The sequence below is a fragment of the Callithrix jacchus genome, chromosome 1, assembly GCF_049354715.1.
Source record: "Callithrix jacchus isolate 240 chromosome 1, calJac240_pri, whole genome shotgun sequence".
Lineage (NCBI taxonomy): Eukaryota > Metazoa > Chordata > Mammalia > Primates > Cebidae > Callithrix > Callithrix jacchus.
In genome coordinates this window covers 55,000,317-55,023,748 of record NC_133502.1, presented here as the reverse complement: position 1 = coordinate 55,023,748, position 23,432 = coordinate 55,000,317, and the positions used below count along the sequence as shown (strand labels likewise).

The 23,432-nt window shown below is 39.9% G+C and overlaps 1 long non-coding RNA gene across 5 annotated transcripts in view; it reads left to right on the top strand.

Annotated features, from left to right (window-relative positions):
* The first annotated feature begins 10,199 nt into the window (after window positions 1-10,199).
* The window catches only part of LOC144579016 (uncharacterized), a 357,175-nt gene continuing 343,942 nt past the window's right edge, over window positions 10,200-23,432 (top strand). For all 5 annotated transcript variants that reach the window (XR_013525783.1, XR_013525780.1, XR_013525781.1 and 2 more), the window contains exon 1: window positions 10,200-10,331. This is a non-coding gene — a long non-coding RNA (uncharacterized LOC144579016). The remainder of the gene's footprint in view (window positions 10,332-23,432) is intronic.

Below are 23,432 nucleotides of genomic sequence, written 5' to 3'. Positions count from 1 at the left end.
TAACAGCCCTGAATGAACAACAGAGCTCACAGCTCAGCACTTGAGCTCCTATAAAGTACAGACTGTCTCCTCAAGCAGCTCCCTGACCCCTCTATATCCAAAAGACTGACATTTGGCAGGCATCATTCTGGGACAAAGATAGCAGAAAAAGAAACTGGTAGCATCCCTAACTGTTCCACAGCTGCTATAGGTGCACCCCAGACAAGCAGGGCCAGGAGTGGACCTCAGCAGTCATACAGTGGAGGAAAACCAAGAAGTAACAGAAATACTTCATCATCAACAATCTGGGCGTCCACTCAGAGACCCAATCGAAAAGTAAGCAACTACTTAGATGACAGGTGGATAAATACACAAAGATGGGAAGAAACCAGCGCAAACAGGAGGAAAACACCCAAAACCAGAACACCTTGCCTCCTAGAAAGGACCAAAACTCTTCACCAGCAAGGGAACAAAGATGGACGGAGAATGACTGTGACGAAATGATGGAATTAGACTTCAGAAGGTGGATAATGAGAAATTTTGTGAGCTAAAAGAACATGTTTTAAATCAATGCAAAGAAACTAAGAACCTTGAAAAAAGATTTGAAAAAAGATTCGAGGAAATGATAACAAGAATGGATAACTTAGAGAGGAATATGAATGAACTAAAGGAGCTGAAAAACACAATACGAGAACTTCGCGAAGCATGCACAAGTTTCAACAGCTGAATTGACCAAGCAGAAGAAAGAATATCAGAAGTTGAAGATCAACTCAATGAAATAAAACAAGAAACCAAGATCAGAGAAAAAAGCGCAAAAAGGAAAGAACAAAGTCTCCAAGAAATGTGGGACTATGTGAAGAGACCTAACCTACGTTTGATAGGTGTACCAGAATGTGACAAAGAGAATGAATTCAAGCTGGAAAATACTCTTCAGGACATTATCCAGGAAAATTTTCCCCACCTAGCAAGACAGGCCAACATGCGAATGCAGGAAATACAGAGAACACCACAAAGATATTCTGCAAGAAGAGCAACCCCAAGGCACATAATCATCAGATTCACCAGGGTTGAAATGAAGGAGAAAATACTAAAGGCAGCCAGAGAGAAAGGTCAGGTCACCCATAAAGGGAAGCCCATCAGACTCACAGCAGATCTCTCAGCAGAAACACTATAAGCCAGAAGAGAGTGGGGGCCAATATTCAACATCCTTAAAGAAAAGAACTTTCAACCCAGAATTTCATATCCAGCCAAACTGAGCTTCATAAGTGAAGGAAAAATAAAATCCTTTGCGAACAAGCAAGTACTCAGAGATTTTGTCACCACGAGGCCTGCTTTGTTACCTCTCCACCACAAATCCACAGAATATACATTCTTCTCAGCACCACATCACACCTACTCTAAAATTGACCACATAATTGGAAGTAAAGCACTCCTCAGCAAATGTAAATGTCACCACGAGGCTCCTGAAAGAGGCACTACACATAGAAAGGAACAACCAGTACCAGCCATTCCAAAATCACACTGAATGCTAAAGAGCATCAACATAATGAAGAATCTACAACAACTAATGGGCAAAGCAGCCAGCTAGCATCAAAATGGCAGTATCAAATTCACACATAACAATATTAACCCTAAATGTAAATGGACTAAATGCACCAATCAAAAGACACAGACTGGCAAATTGGATAAAAATCCAAAACCCATCAGTGTGCGCTATCCAGGAAACCCATCTCACATGCAAGGATACACAAAGGCTCAAAATAAAGGGAAGGAGGAAGATTTACCAAGCAAATGGACAGCAAAAAAAATGAGGAGTTGCAATTCTCATCTCCGATAAAATAGACTTTAAAGCAACAAAGATCAAAAGAGACAAAGAAGGCCATTATATAATGGTAAAAGGATTGATACAACAAGAAGAGCTAATGATCCTAAACATATATGGACCCAGTACAGGAGCACCCAGATACATAAGGCAAGTTCTTAACGACTTACAAAGAGACTTAGACTCCCACACAATAATAGTGGGAGACTTTAACACTCCACTGTCAATATTAGACAGATCAACCAGACAGAAAATCAACAAGGATATCCAGGGCTTGAACTCAGACCTGGAGCAAGCAAACCTGATAGACTTTTACAGAACTCTCCACCACAAATCCACAGAATATACATTCTTCTCAGCACCACATCACACCTACTCTAAAATTGACCACATAATTGGAAGTAAAGCACTCCTCAGCAAATGTAAAACAACTGAAATCAGAACAAACAGTCTCTCAGACCATAGTGCAATCAAGTTAGAATTCAGAATTCAGAAACCAACCCAGAGGAAAATATATAGCAATAAGTGCCCATATGAGGAGAATGGAGAGATCCAAAATTGACACCCCATCATCAAAATTGAAAGAGCTAGAGGAGCAAGATCAAAAAAACTCAAAACCCAGCAGAAGACAAGAAATAACTAAGATCAGAGCTGAACTGAAGGAGATTGAGACACGAAAAACCCTTCAAAAAATCAATAAATCCAAGAGCTGGTTTTTTTGAAAAGATCAACAAAATAGACCACTAGCCAGATTGATTAAAAAGAAAAGAGAGAACAACCAAATAGATGCAATGAAAAATGATAAAGGGGAAATCACCACAGATTCCACAGAAATTCAAACCATCATCAGAGAATATTACAAACAACTCTATGCACATAAACTAGTAAACCTGGAAGAAATGGATAAATTCCTGGACTCCTGTGTCCTCCCAAGCCTAAACCAGGAGGAAGCTGAAACTATGAATAGACCAATAACAAGGTCAGAAGTCGAGGCAGCAATTAAGAGCCTACCAACCAAAAAAAGCCCAGGTCCAGATGGGTTCACAGCCGAATTCTACCAGACACACAAAGAGGAGCTGGTACCATTCCTTCTGAAACTATTCCAAATAATCCAAAAAGAGGGAATCCTTCTCAAATCATTTTATGAGACCAATATCATCCTGATACCAAAACCCGGCAGAGATCCAACAAGAAAAGAAAACTTCAGGCCAATATCCATGATGAACATAGATGCAAAAATCTTCAATAAAATATTGGCAAGCCGATTGCAACAGCAAATCAAAAAACTTATCCATCATGATCAAGTAGGATTTATCCCAGGGATGCAAGGCTGGTTCAACATACGGAAGTCTATAAACATAATTCACCACATAAACAGAACCAAAAACAAAAACCACATGATTATCTCAATTGACGCAGAGAAGGCATTCGACAAAATTCAACAGCCCTTTATGCTAAAAAACCCTCAATAAACTCGGTATCGATGGAATGTATCTCAAAGTAATAAAAGCTATTTATGACAAACCAACAGCCAATATCATATTGAATGGGCAAAAACTGGAAGCATTTCCTTTGAAATCTGGCACTAGACAAGGATGCCCTCTTTCACCACTCCTATTCAATATAGTACTGGAAGTTCTAGCCAGAGCAACCAGGCAAGAAAAAGAAATAAAGGGTATTTAAATAGGAAAGGTGGAAGCCAAATTGTCTCTATTTGCAGACGACATGATAGTATACCTAGAAGACCCCATCACCTCAGCCCAAAAACTCCTAAAACTGATAAGCAACTTCAGCAAAGTCTCAGGATATAAAATCAATGTGCAAAAATCACAAGCATTTCTCTACACCAATAACAGACTTAAAGAAAGCCAAATCAAGAACAAACTGCCATTCACAATTGCTACAGAAAGAATAAAATACCTAGGAATACAACTCACAAGGAATGTAAGGGACCTCTTCAAGGAAAACTACAAACCACTGCTCAATGAAATCAGAGAGGACACAAACAGATGGAGAAATATTCCATGTTCATGGTTAGGAAGAATTAATATTGTGAAAATGGCTCTACTGCCCAAAGTAATTTACAGAATCAACGCTATCCCCATCAAGCTACCATTGACTTTCTTCACAGAACTGGAAAAAACCACCATGAACTTCATATGGAACCAAAAGAGAGCCCACATAGCCAAGTCAATTCTAAGCAAAAAGAACACAGCAGGGGGCATCACACTACCGGATTTCAAACTATACTACAAGGCTACAGTAATCAAAATAGCATGGTACTGGTACCAAAACAGAGATATAGACCAATGGAACAGAACAGAGGCATCGGAGGCAACACAACATATCTACAACCATACAATCTTTGATAAACCTGACAAAAACCAGCAATGGGGAAAGGATTCCCTGTTTAACAAATGGTGTTGGGAAAACTGGCTAGCCATGTGCAGAGAGCAGAAACTGGGCCCCTTCCTGACACCTTACACTAAAATTAACTCCAGATGGATTAAAGACTTAAACATAAGACCTGGCACCATAAAAACCCTAGAAGGAAATCTAGGCAAAACCATCCAGGATATAGGAGTAGGCAAGGACTTCATGAACAAAACACCAAAAGCATTGGCAACAAAAGCCAAAATAGACAAATGGGACCTCATGAAACTTCATAGCTTCTGCACGGCAAAAGAAACAGTCAATAGAGTGAATCCGTAACCAACAGAATGGGAAAAAATTTTTGCAGTTTACCCATCTGACAAAGGGCTGATATCCAGAATTTACAAACAACTCAAACAGATTTACAGGAAAAAAACAAACAAGCCCATTCAAAATTGGGCAAAGGATATGAACAGACACTTTACGAAAGAAGACATATATGAGGCCAACAATCATATGAAAAAATGCTCATCGTCACTGGTCATCAGAGAGATGCAAATCAAAACCACATTGAGATACCATCTCACTCCAGTTAGAATGGCAATCATTAAAAAATCTGGAGACAACAGATGCTGGAGAGGATGTGGAGAAAAAGGATCACTTTTACACTGCTGGTGGGTGTGTAAATTAGTTCAACAATTTTGGAAGACAGTGTGGAGATTCCTTAAGGCCTTAGAAATAGAAATTCCATTTGACCCAGCAATCCCATTACTGGGTATATATCCAAAGGACTATAAATCGTTCTACTATAAGGACACATGCTCACGAATGTTCATTGCAGCACTGTTTACAATAGCAAAGACCTGGAATCAACCCAAATACCCATTGATGATAGACTGGATTGGGAAAATGTGGCACATATACACCATAGAATATTATGCAGCAATCAGAAATGATGAGTTTGTGTCGTTGTAGGGGCATGGATGAATCTGGAGAACATCATTCTCAGCAAACTGACACAAGAACAGAAAATGAAATACTGCATATTCTCACTCATAGGCGGGTGATGAAAAATGAGAACACATGGACACAGGGAGGGGAGTACTAAACACTGGGGTCTATTGGGGGGAAAAGGGGAGGGCCAGCGGGGGGGGAGCTGGGGAGGGATAGCCTGGGGAGAAATGCCAAATGTGGGTGAAGGGGAGAAAGGAAGCAAAACACACTGCCATGTGTGTACCTATGCACCTGTCTTACATATTCTGCACATGTACCCCAAAACCTAAAATGCAATACAAAATGAAAAAAAAAATAAAAAGAAAAAGTATTAAATAGATAATTAGAATAATACATGATATGTGATATACTAAGTTGTTGAGGCTGAAGGGAATGGGCTAAGGGTAAATACTGATAAGAGTTGAAGTAAAGATCAAAGGACTCTAGCTGGGTAGGGAAAGACATGAAGACAGAGTGTGGTGACAGGGCTGTCTATGACCTAGAGGAAGTAAGCATTGCATGAAAGAACTGGGAAAATTGTTATAGTGCTTAGAAAGTGGAGTGTTTGGCTCTTTATTTAAAAGATACAGAAGCTCCCGGTAAAATCTAAGCTCATGAATGTGATATAGGAAAAGATGGCCTGGAGGAGAAAATCACTATTCAGGAATAGATAACAAAAAACTGAGATGTCAAATGAGGGGTTAGCTCATCAGCGTGGTACTGTGCCAATTGAAATAATCAGAGTCTGTATGAAAACTTCAACCAAATATTTCAGACTCTTTTGTAGGACACAGATTTCTCTCCTTTGATATAGGGTGCTGTTCTGGGAGCACTCCAGACAGCTCTGTAGTGCCCCTGTGCCAAAGTTTATCACATAGAATAGTTGTTGTCGTTTTACATGCTGGTGAATACTTTGAGAGTAATGACTACATTGTGCCTCTGGCCCTAGCAGAGGGGATAATACCTAGAAATACTTAATATTTCTGGATGAATGAATGAATGAATTCAGCTATTGCAAGGATGCTTAGTTTCAGGTACGGCTTGATGAAGAAACTCAACATCACCTGGAACTTATTTTTTTCTTTTCATTTTCCAATCTCTGCTTTCTTTGGTTTGGCCCTGTTCTTAGACATTTCTCTTTTCATCCTATAAAAATGGAACTAGATCTCATATTGCTCAGTCCATTGTCTCCAGAGTTGGGCATGTGCACCCCACAGCATGTAAAATGTTATCCAAAGCTTCTGAGCCAAGAGTGAGGAAAGCATGGTTACCCAAGAGAAATCAAGGTGTAGTTATCAAAAAATGAATGGATCCTGGGTGGCAATAACAACAGACACCTACGATAAAAGGCGAGAGTTATTTTTCTTGTGAGACAAAGAGGTACCAACAATAGCTTTAAGAAGTGCAGGGATTGCATCTTGGTTACTCTTTAGGACTTGGAGTCATCACCTGGATGTTTTTGAGTAAAGATCATCTGCCTTTGTTCCTGATGAGCTGCTAACTTTGACTTCCTAGAAACTCTGGGTAGCTGAACTGCAGGGCTTGGAGGTTTCTGGTTGTGGGTCACACTCCTCACCTTTCCAGGAACCCTTACAGCCATGAAGAAAGGGGCCCTGTGGCTGCCATAAGCAGTCTCCTAATTGGGTATCCCCTCGAAGTGTACTAATAGAAACTTGACAATGACCTCCGATAAGTTACACTTGCAAAGCTCCCAGTAAAAAGCCTGTTGCTCAAAGCAACTCTTAGAGCAGAAAGGAGGTTAAAGGCATAAGGAGTTGGGGATAGTGGTATGCTACTTGTGATACTGAGAATCACTACAAGCTGTAGGTGAAGGGGAAGGTCCACAGTGGATTTCAAGATGACAGAGTGAAAAGGTGGCTCCACTCGTCAATGTTACATCTTGGAAGTCAGAGGCTAAATCTGCCCATGGTATTTAGCTGCGCATAGTGATTCTTAAAAAAATAATATTCGTAATTCTTAACAAAATGTTAGAAGCCTCAATAGCAGACAAATAAAAAAAACTACGGAAAACTTTAATCGTGAGAAGGGAAAAAAATAAAGTGATAGACAAGTTTTTACACAGACCAGACATGAGCATGTTATCTTAATCTCCCCCAGGCTTTGGGACATTTTAATTCTTTTCCAACTTACAAATTACTTTAACATATCTAAGGGACACAGATGTCTTAAATTGATAAGTAGAATGTCAAGCATCACTTCCAGTAACAGGAAAAGAATCCACCGTTTTTAATTTTTACGTCTAATTGACTTCAGTTCAGGTGTAGTCAAATTATAATATTTCTTAATTTGACACCTTCCATTTAAGAGGTCTTATTTTATGTGTGTCAGAGTCACAGGTGTGAAATTAGTCACTGGGAAGGCTAACTGTTCCAGATTCTTTTGACCTTATGGCTGGAGGGAATTTAATTGTAACCTCATAAAAAGAAAGGAATTCTGGTCACTAGGGAAGATGATTACATGGTCATTGGCAATGTGAACTTGAATGGCTACATTAGCTCTTTAATTATAATGAATCAAGAAGAAATGTTCAAGGTTGGAAAGGAGGCACCTGGCAGGGGATAATGACAGGCAGTTACGCAGATGGTATCAACATTCACAGAATGAAGAGGCTGGAGCTTCTTTGAACCAGTTTGAAGATTTCAGCCAAGAGAAGTGCAAAATTCACAAAAGGTTTAGTGTCAGTCATTAAAACTACTCTGTCAAGTGGCACACTTCTGCTCACTAACTTGCAAGCTGGGTTTTTTTTCTTTTTGGCTAGGAAGGTAGCTCTGTTGTCTTTTCTCCCTTTAATTCTTCATGTTAATTTTTTTCCTTTCTTTTCTTTTTGAGTCTGTGTCTTTTCATGCTGCCCAGGCTGGGCTTGAGCTTCTGAGCTCATGTGATCCTCCTGCCTCAGCATCCCAAGTAGCTGAGATCACAGACCTGTGTTCTTCATGCTAATTTAGTATTGATTCTCTTAAATGTGAATGGAGGGCAAAGAAAAATAAAATAGCTAAAACCAATACAGTATATCAAAAACTCCAGTAACCAAGTTTTCTTCATATAAGTTCTCACAATTAAAAAATTGGTTTGTTTTTGTTTTTTATTCCCAGCTCTGGCTTTAACTTCTGTCATCTGAAATCACCCAGGGCTGTTCTTAATGCACACAACATACTCATTAAGAGTAGATAAATAAATTAATGATGAAGGAATGGATAATTATGGGAACATGAATGTTGTAAAGGAGAAATAAAAGCAACTCAAAATGGATGTAAGGAAACAGCTTCAGTATTAGATCTCAATTTCCATACCTTTTATAACACTAAAAATAAATGTATTTCTTGGAATTCTTTAAAGAAAGTCTGTTGAGAACACTTGTGAGATGATCATTTTTAGTCAGAGATGACTTAATTAAGGTAAGGATATATAAACAGCTTTTACCACCCACAGGCAAAGTACTGTTGTTTGTCAGAATAATGAAACTGGTTTCTGTTTATAGAAAACCAGATGGTTCTCATTGAAGTTCCTTCTTCTAAACAATGAAAAACAAATGCCCCTGTGAAAAAATGTTTTCTTAGGTTGTAGAATCATTACCTTGGGTGGTATGTTTAGGGAGAGAACAGTTATTCCTCACTGCTAATGTTTCCTTCCATGTGGATAAAACTTCTGTTAGAATCATTTCCCTCTGCCTCTCTTGTTACTTCTCTCCAGGCAAAGAGGTTTTATTTGATATGAAAATTTGGGAGAAGACACTGAGCCTCACCCTGTTCTCCAGTGCCATCCTGCCCACATAAGAAGCCCACATTATTGGTTCCCCTAGGCCAGCACTTCTCAAAATGTGTTCCTGGGCCAACAGTACCAGCGCCTGGAGACATGTGAGAATTTGTTACATAAATGCCAAGGATGGCCTCTGTATATCGGCCCTATTATTTACTCCCTCACTGGAGGCTGGGAGCAGTGAGCTCAAAAGCCCAGCAGTGTCAAACTCAGTGTTTACACACCCAATTGTTTTAAATATGGCCAGATAAGTAGGTTCTTAGCTACTTAGAACCTTTTTGTTTTGCATACCTGGCGAAACTGCACCAACATCTACTAGCCAACGATAGGAAAAATCCTGCATCTTTATCAAGATTCCTAGCTCTGCTGCCTTGGGAACTCATTGACCCAGAGACTCTGCTTAGCTGCAGAGGGCACCACTTAGTAATTGCAATTCTCTCCTCTGATTCTCCCTCTCTCGGAGTTCCCTTGTCTTCCTTCTCTTTGGAATGGTCTCATGCTGTGAGAAGCTTTCCCCAGGAGCAGACTTCTTAGTGTCACCCAAATAAAGCGTTCTGTGTGTGACTGCCCTCTCATGGTCACATTGTTTTCATCAGCCCCCAGACCTGTGGAACTCACGCAGAATTCCAAATTCTCTGATTTTACTTCAGATATACCGAATCAGAAACTCTTGGGTGGGGCCCAGTAATACGTATTTTAATAAGTCTATCAGATGATTCTGTTACCTGTGGGAGTCTGAGAACAACTGCCTCAAGTTTGATTGGGGAGGGGGCCCCACTGGGGAGGCCTACAGTTCTCTAGTATATATGCTGTGACCTGGTAGGTAAGTTTCTGTATTATCTGTTACTGTGTAACAGATTGCCCCAAAATATAGTGGCTTAAAACCGTAAACATTACTATCTCATGGGTTTTGTAGGTTGAGAATTTAGAAGTGGTTTAGAGGGGTGGTTCTGCTCAGGGTTTCTCATGTGTTAGAGTCAAGGGTGTTGGGGCTTCAGTCATCTGGGGGCTTGAGGGCTGGAGGATCTGCTTCCATGGTGGCTCAGTCACATGGCTGTTGGTAGGAGGCCTCAGTTCCTCACTGTAAGAGTGCTTCCATAGGGCTGCTTGGGTAACCTCATGACCTGGCAGCTGGCTTCCCCCAGAGAGACAGAGAGATCCATGAGAGAGCAAGGCAAGTCATAATGTCTTTTGTGACCTAGCCTCAGAAGTCATTGTCATTTTCACAATATCCTATTAGTTCTATAAGTCAGCCATATATAGCATGGACCAGGGCTACACAAGGTCATGAATACCAGTTGGCAGGAATCATTGGGGCCATCTCTCTAAATCAGGAATGAAACACTGGCAATCTGTGTCTACCAAACATGTGTCTCAATCATCAAAGGTAATATTTTACTTCTGTCTGTTTTTGCCTGTGCCTCATTTGATTGCCATTGGATGGGGAAAAGCAATATTTTTTACTGACCACCTCAAAACCCAACATATACAAATTATAAATCATGATGACCTCTGTCTTATTTTTTTTGAATAATCTGTTGATAACTCTGTATGAATAAGTGGTATATCTTTAATCTTTAATATATATCTTTAATCTTTATTATATATCTCTATATCTTTAATATGTATCTCCATATATCTTTAATCTTTATATATATATGAACTATATATTTTTTGGAATAAACTATACATCTTTACTGGGATGTCCCACAGCACCTCAAGGAGAAAATTAAACTACTCATCTACCCCACTGTGTTAGTCTACTTTGAATTGCTATAAAGGGATATCTGAGGCTGGGCAATTTATAAAGAAAAGAGGTTTATTTTGGTCACAGTTCTGTAGGCAGTACAAGAAGCATGGCACTAGCATCTGCTTGGCTTCTGGTGAGGACTCAGGAAGCTCACAATCAAGATCGAAGGTGAAGGGTGAGCAGCATGTCACATGGTAAGAGAGCGAGCAAGAGAGGAAAGAGGAGATGTCAGGCTCCTTTAAACAACCAGCTCTCACGTGAATTGTCAGCAGAAAACTCACTCATTACTGGGAGGAGGGCACCAAGCCATTCATGAGGGATCCACCCCCATAATCCAAATACCTCCCACTAGGCCCATCTCTAACAATGGGGGATCACATTTCAACATGAGATTGGGAAGAGAAGAATATTCAAACCACAGTACCTGGTAAACCTGTTTTTTCTTTGTTTCTTTTTAAAGTCGACAGCACCACCATCTACCCAGCTGCCCAAGTCAGAAATCTGGAAACCTGCCTCCTTCACCCCAATTCCTGTTACTCACTGAGCCTTGTTTCTTCGATCTCCTGAATGACTCTCAGACTGGACCACCTCTCTTCTTCACCAAAGCAATCTCTCAATAGATTGTTACAATGACCTCCAGCTGGTCTGCCTGCCTTCCCGGTGAAAAATAGTGTAGAAGCAGGACAGAGTGGAGGCAAGGAGGCCAGCTGGTGATGTCATGTCAATCCAGTTGAGAGAGAAAAGTGGTGGTGATGATGAAGAGGGCTAGACCAGTTTGAGAGCTATTCAGGAGATAAAATGAACAGGACTCTCTGATTTCTCTAAAGTGATATCGTCTTTCAATTTCTTGATGGTTCCCCTTTGTCGTCAAAGGTCTAATTCCGAGAAGGATATGCAAGACCTTCATGGCCTGGCTTGACTTACATCTCCAGTTTTCTCTTTTAGACACTATCCTGAGCCAGTCAGAACTCTTAAACCCATAATTGCCAATTTCCACTCAACACCAAACCCTTTATATACTTTCCCCTGTACCTGAAATGCCCTTTGCCCCACCCTGTTCACTCAAGGAGCTTTTGTTAGTTCTTCAGGTCTTGGTTGAGATGTTTCTTTTTTGAGGGGGTGTGACCTTTTGGGACGTCCAAGTTTGGAATAGAAGTCTATGATCTCCTGCAGCATGGAATAGTTACCTAATCATAGCATTTACCAATATTGAAATATCAATTTACTTGACTCTCTCCTCTACAAAACAGCACAGTGCTTGAGGTAGGGACAATGTCTTACAGACTTTTAAAAATGCCAAGTCCCTGCCATATGTTCGGCACTTTATATCATTTGTTGAATGAATGAATGCTTTTATACTTATTATTTAATGCTTTTTGCTTATCTCACAGTGGAGGATTGTCTTGTTGGTTGTCGTCTCCTTATTTGGCTTTATGTGCTGTCCTCCCTCCTTCCCACCCCCGTACCTCCTTTCTTCTTTCTACTTTATTTCTTTTCTTCAAACATTCCCAAACATTTGTTGAGCTCTTGCTGTATACCAGCAAGTGCTTTTGTAACTTCTACCGTTTCTTCATACCTTCTGTCCTGAATTTCTCTACTTGCTGTTGTTTTTAATTTTTACTATGAAAGTGGATATTTTTAAAGAGCCTTCTAACCTTTGTCTAACCTTGTAATGAAGATAGTGGACAAGGCTTGAGATGCTTGAAATACTATTCTAAATGCACAGAGGTGTGGTCACTTTTCCAAACTTGGAATAGTGATGCACAAGTCTGACTTTATTTTCTTAAACACGTAAAGATAGTTGTGTAAGCGTGTTTACTAGGTTCCTTCTAGAGGAACTTTTATGAAGAAAAGGACACCAAGGTTATCTGCAGCACTTCACAGTGCATGGGTGGATGTTAATGTGGCTGTCTCCAGTCACAGATCATAGGTACTTATGTGACAGTGCTGTGTTGGTAAATTGGCTGTTTGATGTATAGCAATTGCCAGTTTTCATGATGCAAATACTCTCCTCCTGGCTGATTTCAGGCTACTAACACGACATCACTGAATATGGAGTTGGGAAGTGAGAGGGAGAATTGACTCATCACTGCTGTATCAGGGGCATGGGCTTCCAGAAAGAGAGTGCTGGACAACAGTTATGAGGTTGTCCAGCATCTTGTCTCCTTTTCTGAAACTTGTGCTAACCGTGGCACAGTTGTCACCTGGATTATTTTTATGGGAATAATTGGAATATCAGAATTATGAAAATAATCAGCTCAAATGGGCCGGGCAAAGTACTCTCCAGAAAACTTAAATTTGGAATTGGTTTGGCTGGTTTCATGAACAATATAAATTGAGAATTAGTGGTGTGAACATTTCTTTCAAATGGGCTTAGAACAGAAGAAACCAACCTGCAGCAAGAAAGAAGCAGCAACAGGAGATGGAGAGGAGAGAATGTCTATGTTTGTAAAGCTATCAAGCAGTGCCTCTGTCTATGGAGCTGTGAGACTCCTTTAGCCTCTTGGCTTAAGCTAGCTCCATGTTACTTGAAAATCAAGATCTTAATAGCACAAAGAATCTGGCTGAAAAACAACAATCTACAATACTTTTCTTTTCGACATTTATCTTCCAACCACCTATTCAGAAATTAACCTCTGAAATAATAAATCCTTGATTATAGGTTTAAGAGAAGAAATGGTTCTTATAGATAAGAAAATCTCTTTCACAAGAGCAACTTCAGTAGGCCAGTGGTTTCAAAGCATCTTTCCTGGACACTTAGGGTCCAAGAAGCCCTGGAACTCTGTGATGTCTTGGGGACTAGGAAAACAACAGCAGGCAGAGGTCCAGACTCCAATTTTAACATCACTGATGCAGCTCTGGGCTTGTGTACTTTAGAAAGATATTCCATTTGCAATTGTCTTCAAACAGTTTCCCCTGCTGCAGCCTCAGGTAAAATTGGGAAGAGGTTGGCTGGCCTTCTGTGTCCTTAGTGCTCCCTTTTCTGCTGCTGCTCTCCTCCTAGGCAACTGGCCTCACACTCTTAAAATCTTCCTGCCACTGCCTTAGCTCAAGAAAGGGCAGATAACTTACAGTACCTGAGGATAAAACCAACTTGATAAGTCTAAAGGTGTTAACTTTCTGATACTACGTGCATCACAGTGGAGGACAATGTACAGCACAGGGCAGAAGCCATAGTCATAAAATTTCAACCATCATCTAAGAGGTGGATGTGGAAATGAGATGCAGATAAGATGAAAAATTTTCCTGCAACTTCTGAATTTTCCATGTAGACAATGAACACTTTGGTTCAGTTATGGGGTTTCATTTCAGAGTCAAAAGCATGAATCCTTTTCCTTACTCAGGAACTAGATAGAAGATAGAGTGATTTTCAGTTTTTTACTGTGGTTTCACTTAGACGAAGTACTTGCATTCCTAGTATCAGCATTTTATTTTATTTTTTAAGTTTTGTTTTTCAATAGCAAATAGAAATGAATGTGCTGAGCTGGGTATGTCCAATTACTTTTTTGAAAAACAAAACTAATCCTTAATGACGTTTAGCTAGTACTTCTTTTGGCTCAATATTTTAGATTGTTTTTAAATAGATCTCACAGTACTCTAGGTGGCATACCTCAGTCACAACACTGGGGAAATAATCAGCAGTAAGATGGATATGTGAATTTGGAAAAAAATCCCAAACTCAAAACAAGACCTGAAGACACCTCTGAGCATAATCACTGATATAAATTTGTAAAGCATGGTGCCTCCACATGGAGGGTAGAAAGAGGCATAGAATACACTTTGACTGAGGAGTTCTAACATGCCTGAGGCTTAAAATGGAATAAAACACATTCCTCAGAAGCCTCCAGGAGCAGAAGATGTGTGACATTTTCCACACATGTCTAAAATGTGGAACTTACATGGATTCCCATAGGTTTTCCTACCGACTTCAGGGACGGTAACCACATATAATAGGATTTTATAATGAGCACATTCCCTTTGAATGTGTTCACTGTAACCCCTAGATTATATAATGTATAACCTAATTAATGGGATATTGAATAGATTTTCAGTTAGTTCACTAAAGGGAATTGCTACTTAAATACTCAAGTTTTAGGGAAAAATAGAAAAGGTGATTTCATTGCTACATAACTATGACATAAAATAACATGCAGTCTTTCTTATGTCTTGTTTTGGTATGCCGTTGAATCATTTGGCTCTGACATTTTGCTATGAATCTTATTTGCTGGTAATTGCTTTTTCTCAATTGGACCATTTATATATGAATTAAATTTTCATAAAACTTTTTCTGATAAAATACTCCTACTTGCCAATCTTAAATTTATAGGCTAAATTTTGTTCAATTAATAATCATTATTTTTTTCACATTTCTTTAAGGCTTTCTTACAGATTTTCTTTTATAGCTGTTTGGTGTCATGTTATTTGGTGGTGTTGTGATTTGATCTTTTATTTTATTGCACTTTAAGTTCTGGGGTACATGTGCAGAACATGTAGGATTGTGAATAGGTACGTACATGGCAATGTAGTTTGCTGCCTCCATTCCCATCACCTGTATCTGGTATTTCTTCCCATGTTATCCTTCCCCAACTCCCTAACCCCACTGTCCCTCCCCTAGTCCCCCCCAACATACCCCAGTGTGTGATGCTCCCCTCCCTGTGTCCATGTGTTTTCATTGTTCAATACCCGCCTATGAGTGAGAACATGCGGTGTCTGATTTTATGTTCTTGTGTCAGTTTGCTGAGAATGATGGTTTCCAGATTCATCCATGTCCCTACAAAGGACACGAACTCATCATTTTTGATGGCTGCATAGTATTCCATGGTGTATATGTGCCACATTTTCCTTGTCCAGTCTATCATCAATGAGAATTTGGGTTGCTTCCAGGTCTTTGCTGTTGTAAACAGTGCCACAATGAACATATGTGTGCATGTGTCTTTATAATAGAACAATTTATAATCCTTTGGGTATATACCCAGTAATGGGATTGCAGGGTCAAGTGGTATTTCTATTTCTAGGTCCTTGAGGAATTGCCACACTGTCTTCCACAATAGTTAACTAATTTACACTCCCACCAACAGTGTAAAAGTGTTCCTATTTCTCCACATCCTCTCCAGCATCTGTTGTCTCCAGATTTTTTAATGATCGCCATTCTAACTGGCATGGGATAATATCTCAATGTGGTTTTGATTTGCATTTTTCTAATGACCAGTGATGATGAGCATTTTTTCATGTTTGTTGACCTCCTATATGTATTTTGAAAAGTGTCTGTTCATATCCTTGCCCCACTTTTGAATGGGTTTGTTTGTTTGTTTTTTTTTCTTTCTTATAAATCTGTGTCAGTTCTTTGTAGAGTCTGGATATTAGCCCTTTGTTAGATGGGTAGACTGCAAATTTTTTTCCCATTCTGTTGGTTGCTGGTTCACTCTAATAATTGTTTCTTTTGCTTTGCAGAAGCTCTGGAATTTAATTAGATCCCGTTTGTCTATTTCTTTTGGTGTTTTAGTCATGAAGCCGTTGCCTATGCCTATGTCCTGAATGGTTTTGCCTAGGTTTTCTCTAGGGTTTTTATGGTATTAGGTCTTATGTTTAAGTCTTTAATCCATCTAGAGTTAATTTTAGTGTAAGGTGTCAGGAAGGAGTCCAGTTTCTGCTTTCTTCACATGGCTAGCCAGTTTCCCCAACACCATTTGTTAAACAGGGAATCCTTTCCCCATTACTTGGTTTTGTCAGATTTGTCAAAGATCAGATTGTTGTAGATGTGTGGCATTGCCTCCGGGGCCTCTGTTCTGTTCCATTGGTCTATATCTCTGTTTTGGTACCAGTACCATGCTGTTTTGACTACTGTAGCCTTGTAGTAGAGTTTGAAGTCAGGTAGTGTGATGCCTCCAGCTTTGTTCTTTTTGCTTAGAATTGACTTGGCTATGCGGGCTCTCTTTGGTTCTATATGAAGTTTAAGGTATTTTTTTCCAGTTTTGTGAAGAGGGTCATAGGTAGCTTGATGGGGATATCATTGAATCTGTAAATTACTTTGGGTGGTATGGCCATTTTCACTATCTATATTCTTCCTTACCATGAGCATGGAATGTTTTTCCATCTGTTTGTGTCTTCTCTGATTTCCTTGAGCTGTGGTTTGTAGTTCTCCTTGAAGAGTGCTTTATGTTCTTTGTTAGTTGTATTCCTAGGTATTTTATTCTCTTTGTAGCAATTGTGAATGGCAGTTGGTTCTTGATTTGGCTCTCTTTAAGTCTGTTATTGGCGTATCGGAATGCTTGTGATTTCTGCAGATTGATTTTGTCTCCTGAGACTTTGCTGAATTTGCTTACCAGTTTCAGGAGATATTGGGCTTAGATGATGGGGTCTTCTAAATATACAATCATGTCATCTGCAAATAGAGACAGTTTGACTTCCTCCTTTCCTAATTGAATACCCTTTATTTCTTTTTCTTGCCTGATTGCTCTGGCTGGAACTTCCAATACTATATTGAATAGGAGTGGTGAGAGAGGGCATCCTTGTCTAGTGCCAGATTTCAAAGGGAATTCTTGCAGTTTTTGCCCATCCAGTATGATATTGGTTGTGAGTTTGTGGTAAATAGCTTTTATTATTTTGTGATACATTTTGTCAATACCTAGTTCTTGAACTCCTGACCTCAGGTGATCCACCCAACTCGGCCTCCTGAAGTGCTAGGATTACAGGCATGAGCCATTGTGCCTGGCCTTAATACCTAGTTCATTGAGAATTTTTTTTAGGATAAATGGCTGTCGAATTTAGTCGAAGGCCTTCTCTGCATCTATTGAGATAATCATGTGGTTTTTGTCTTTGGTTCTGTTTATGTGGTGAATTATATTTATAGACTTGCTTATGCTGAACCAGCCTTGCATCCCCAGGATGAAGCCTGCTTGATGGTGATGGATAAACTTTTTGATGTGCTGTTGCAGTTGGTTTGCCAGTATTTTATTGAAGATTTTTGCATCTATATTCATCGTGGATATTGGCCTGAAGTTTTCTTTTCTTGTTGAATCTCTGCCAGGTTTTGGTATCAGGATGATGTTGGTCTCATAAAGTGATGTTGGTTAGTTTCTTAATCCTGAGTTCTAATTTGATTGCACTGTGGTCTGAGAGACTGCTATGATTTCCATTCTTTTGCATTTGCTGAGGAGCGATTTACTTCCAATTATATGGTCAGTTTTAGAGTAGGTGTGATGTGGTGCTGAGAAGAATGTATATTCTGTGGATTTGGGGTGGAAAGTTCTGTCTATTAGGTTTGCTTGGTCCAGATCTGAGTTCAAGGCCTGGATATCCTTGTTCATTTTCTGTCTCGTTGATCTAATATTGACAATGGAGTGTTAAAGTCTCCTGCTATTATTGTGTGGGAGTCTAAGTCTCTTTGTAGGTCATTAAGAACTTGCTTTATGTATCTGGGTTCTCCTGTATTGGGTGTGTATATATTTAGGATCATTTGCTCTTCTTGTTGCATTGATCCTTTTACCATTATGTGATGCCCTTCTTTGTCTCTTTTGATTTTTGTTGGTTTAAAGTCTATTAGAGACTAGGATTGCAACTCCTGCCTTTTCTTGCTCTCCATTTGCTTGGTAAATCTTCCTCCATCCTTTTATTTTGAGCCTGTGTGTATGCTTGCACGTGAAATGGGTTTCCTGGATACAGCATACCAATGGGTTTTGACTTACATCCCATTTTCCAGTCTGTGTCTTTTGATTAGGGTATTTAGACCATTTACATTTAAGGTTAATATTGTTATGTGTGAATTTGATTCAGCCATTTAGATGCTAGCTGCTTGTTTTGCTTATTAGTGGATGCAGTTTCTTCATTGTGTTGTTGCTCTTTACCATTTGGTGTGTTTTTGGAGTGGCTGGTTTCTTTCTATGTTTAGTGCTTCTTTTAGGAGCTCTTGTAAGGCAGGCCTGGTGGTGAGGAAATCTCTGAGCAATTGCTTGTTTGTAAAGGACTTTATTTTTCCTTTGCTTATGAAGCTTAGTTTGGCTGGATATGAAATTCTAGGTTGAAAGTTCTTTTCTTTAAGGATGTTGAATTTGGCTCCTACTCTCTTCTGGCTTGTTGGATTTCTGTGGAGAGATCAGCTGTGAGTCTGATGGGCTTCCCTTTGTGGGTAACCCAACCTTTCTCTCTGGCTGCCTGTAGCATTTTTTTCATTCATTTCAACCCTGGTGAATCTGACAATTATGTGCCTTAGGGTTGCTCTTCTTGAGGAATATCTTTGTTCTCTGTATTTCCTGGACTTGAATATTGGCCTGCCTTGCTAGGTTGGGGAAGTTTTCCTGGATAATATTGTGAAGAGTGTTTTCCAGCTTGAATTCATTCTCTCCATCACATTCAGGGATACCTATCAAACGTAGATTAGGTTTTTTCACATAATCCCATATTTATTGGAGGCTTTGTTCATTTCTTTTCACTCTTTTTTCTCTAATCTTGCCTTCTCATTTTATTTCACTGAGTTGATCTTCAGTCTCTGATATACTTTCTTCTGCTTGGTTGATTCAGCTATTGAATCTTGTGTATGCTTCGCAAAGTTCTTGTGTTGTGTTTTTCAGCTCCATCAATTCAGTTATCTTCTTCTCTAAGCTGTTTATTCTTGTTAGCATTTTGTCAAACCTTTTTTCAAGGTTCTTAGTTTCTTTGCATTGGGTAGAACATGTTCTTTTAGCTCAGAGAAGTTTGTCATTACCCACTTTCTGAAGCCTGTTTCTCTAAATTCCTGAGACTCATTCTCCATCCAGTCTTGTTCCCTTGCTGGTGAGGAGTTGTGATCCTTTGGCAGGGAAGCAGCATTCTGATTTTGGGTGTTTTCATCTTTTTTGCACTGGTTTCTTCCCATCTTTGTGGATTTAATTACCTGTGGTCTTTGTAGTTGGTGACTTTTGGATGGAGTCTCTGAGTGGATGTCCTTTTTTTGATGAAGTTATTTCTTTCTGTTTTTCAGTTTTCCTTCTAACAGTCAGGCCCCTCTGCATAGTACTGCTGGAGGTCCACTCCAGGCCTTGCTTGCCTGGGGATCACCTGCGGGGGCTGCAAAACAGTAAGGATTGCTGCTGGTTTCTTCTTCTCTTATCTTCATCCCAGAAGGAAACCCACCAGATGTCAGCCTGAGCTTTCCTTTATGAGGTGTCTCTTTGGATATATGGATGTCAGGGAGCTGCTTGAGGAGACTGTCTGTTATAGGAGCTCAAGTGCTGAGCTGTGAGCTCTTTTGTTCCATTCAGAGCTGCTGCACAGGTACATTTAAGTTTGCCTCAGTGGAATTCATAACCGCCTTTTTTTCCCAGATGCTCTGTCCTGGGAAGGTGGGGCTTTATTTATAAGTTCCTGATGTGCTGCTGTCTTTTTTTTAAGAGATTCCCTGCCCATTGAGTAGGTAGCCTAATCACAGTCTGCCAGCAGAGGTGTTGCTTTGCCCAGCTGCTGTGTTAACTTCCTTGCAGTTTTTTTTTTATAGAGGTATAGTTAGAACTGCCTCAGTAATGGTGGACTGCCTCGGTAGTGGCGAACTGCCTTGGTAATGACAGACACCCTACCCCCTACAGAGCTGGACTGTCCCAGGTCCAGCTCTGCTTGCTGTGAAACTCAATCCAGAGCGTTTCAGATTGCTGGTCTTTGTGGGGGTGGGACCTGCCAATCCAGATCACCTGGCTCCCTGTTTCAGCCCCCTTTTTTTCAGTTGAATGGGCGAGTCTATATTCCAGGTGTTCCAGGCACCAGTTGAAACGGTCACCCAGATTTGTGTGAGTGTTTGTGCCAAGGACCTGCTACACCAGCTGAAACAGCCATACTTAAGAGACTCGTGGTGCTTTTCTGCCTGGGAATCTCCTGGTCTGTGGGCAGTAAAAACTCTTTTGGAAACCCAGTGATTGCTCACCCTCTGCATTCTCGCTAGAACTGCGCTACAGAACTGTTCCTATTCAGGCATCTTGGATCATCCTCCAATCACTTTGATCTTTTTTTTTTTTTTTACCAAGTTTTTTTTCTTTGCCATGATGGGATTTTCCATCATTCTGTGTTTATCATTTCCTGTTTCCCTGTCACCAAGTGCAATGTTATCATACCTGTAAAACTATGGTTTAGAATTTGACACCACTTCTCATAAGACTTTGGAAGGCTACAAGAGCAAAGATTGTCAAACATAAAATTTATGTCATGGTCAGAGTTTTTTTTTTTAATTTTTATTAAATACAATGAACACGTCAGTTCAGTATCTGCTCTTCCCCATGTCAATGGGATGAACATAGCTACCAAGATGAGCCAGAATGGACAATTTTCTGAATATCTACTAAGTGCTGATGGAATAGAAAACACATATGCCATTTCCTTGACTCTTTATAACAGTCTCCAGTGTCCTCAGTTCATTCATGAGGGGTCTTAAATGTGTGTCAAGAGGATTACACACATTTCCTGGTGCTGGGCATTTTCTTGCATGTTTCTATATAGGTCTTAAAAGCTGTCATAGATGTGAACTTTAGACAGACTCACGGTACTTCTGCCAGCCTGATGTTCTGGTTGCTGCACTATTTCTCAAACGATTTCTAAATATAGTTGGTATTTTTGATTTCTTCCTTTCTTTTTGTGAAGGGGGGCTTGAATAAATTGTATTAAAAGGAATTTGTCATAAATAGTTACTATCTGTTAATATTTCCCAAAGTGATTTTTTTCCAGTAGTAGAGATTTCTAGATATTTAGGATCTACTGGCTTTGATTTGTATATAGGTAGATCAATTGTTTATTCATGTAACAAATATTTATAAAGAACTGACTGTATCAAGTTGTTATTTCTAACTGTTGTCATCAAAAAGGTATGGATCCTAACTGGAAAGATGAAGAGATAGGCACATTTCCCTAAAAAGAAAGAAGATATAGGGAGATGAGGTTATGGATGAGCATAGCAGGATGAAGATTAGAGGGTACATTGAGGGAAATGGTCTAAATTTGGTGGCTAGGGGTTGCCAGGGACTTTTGGAAGAAGATACTTGTTTAATTTTCATGGAAACATACAGGCTAGGTATTATTGGTCTCATTTTATAGTTGAGGAAATTGAGGCTGCTGAAGGGACACAGTTACATCTGTATAAAACTCTGTGCCATCATAGTAGGGTGTCTGGGGGACACAAAGGGAATGTGGGATAGAGATGTCTTCTGAGCCACAATATGACATGTTTCAGGAGTATTTATAAAGTTTTATTGTATTACATACAGCATAAACTCTTTTTTTGTGTCACCAGAAAATCAATAACAAAATATTGTGAATAAGAAAAGCTATTCTATGGGATGTATGAATATAATTCATGTGAATAAATGGGAGTTTGGGTGATTTTTAGATTATGTCTAAGGTTCTGAGTCTTGTATGAGGATGCTACTGGAGGAAAAATGAAGCTTTGAGAAGTAAAATATTTGCCAGAGCTTGCACTCACATCTGCTGACTTCAAGGCTGCTGTTTGTAATGCCTGTGTTTAGTCCAGAATATGTTAATAGAGGTAAGCCACAGGTTTCCTCAAAAGTATCCATCATGGGCTGGGCACACTGGCTCATGCCTGAAATCCCAGCACTTTGGGAGGCTGATGCAGGCAGATCACCTGAAGTCAGGAGTTCAAGACCAGCCTCACCAACATGGTGAAATCCTGTCTCTACTAAAGATGCAAAAATTAGCTGGATGTGGTGGTGCATGCCTATAATCCTAGCTACTCAGGAGGCTGAGGCAGGAGAATTGCTTGAACCTGGGAGATGGAGGTTGCAGTGAGCCGAGATCTCACCATTGTACTCCAGCCTGGGCAAAAAAAAAAAAAAAAAAAGCAAGACTCCATCTCAAAAACAAAAAAAACAAGAAAAGTATCCCAATCACTCTGGGAGCTCCAGGGACACCATGGCCACACATGAGGAGGTTCCAGGGCTAACAGGAAGAATTGTGGAAGGAATAGATTGGTCAATGTTTTGTTTTCAATTAAGGATAGCAATCAGTTAATATTCTTTTGTGTTATTCATAAGAAATTCATGTAATCCCAGCACTTTGGGAGGCCGAGGCGGGTGGATCACGAGGTCAAGGGATCGAGACCATCCTGGTCAACATGGTGAAACCCCATCTCTACTAAAAAAAAATACAAAAAATTAGCTGGGCATGGTGGCGCGTGCCTGTAATCCCAGCTGGTCAGGAGGCTGAGACAGGAGAATTGCCTGAACCCAGGAGGCAGAGATTGAGGTGAGCTGAGATTGTGCCATTGCACTCCAGCCTGGGTAACAAGAGCGAAACTCCGTCTCAAAAAAAAAAAAGAAAAAAGAAATTCAACTGTATTTTTTGGGTGCTTTCTTTTCACGTTGAGAAGTCCCACCTATCAACTCACCAATCTGGAAAGATTCATTGAACAGGAAAAGAATGACTATAGAGTCTTGATAGTTGCACGCAGCACTGAGGCACCTTTTAAAAAAATAATTGAAATATGTGGTGAAATCTCATTTCCCAAGCCACACCCATAGCTGCTTATTCCTCAAGCCTAGTTTAAAAACCCCATTTATGTGGAATAATTGACTTGTTATTCATGGTAAGAATTATCTCACCAGCAGCATTGGCATCCCTGGCAGCTTGTTAGAGATGTAGAATCTCAGACCCCACCCAAACCTTGTGAATTAGAATCTGCAGTTTAACAAGGTCCACAGGTGATTCATATGTACATTATAGTTGGAGAAGCACTGCTGTAAGGCAATTTTAGGCTCTGAGGTAGTT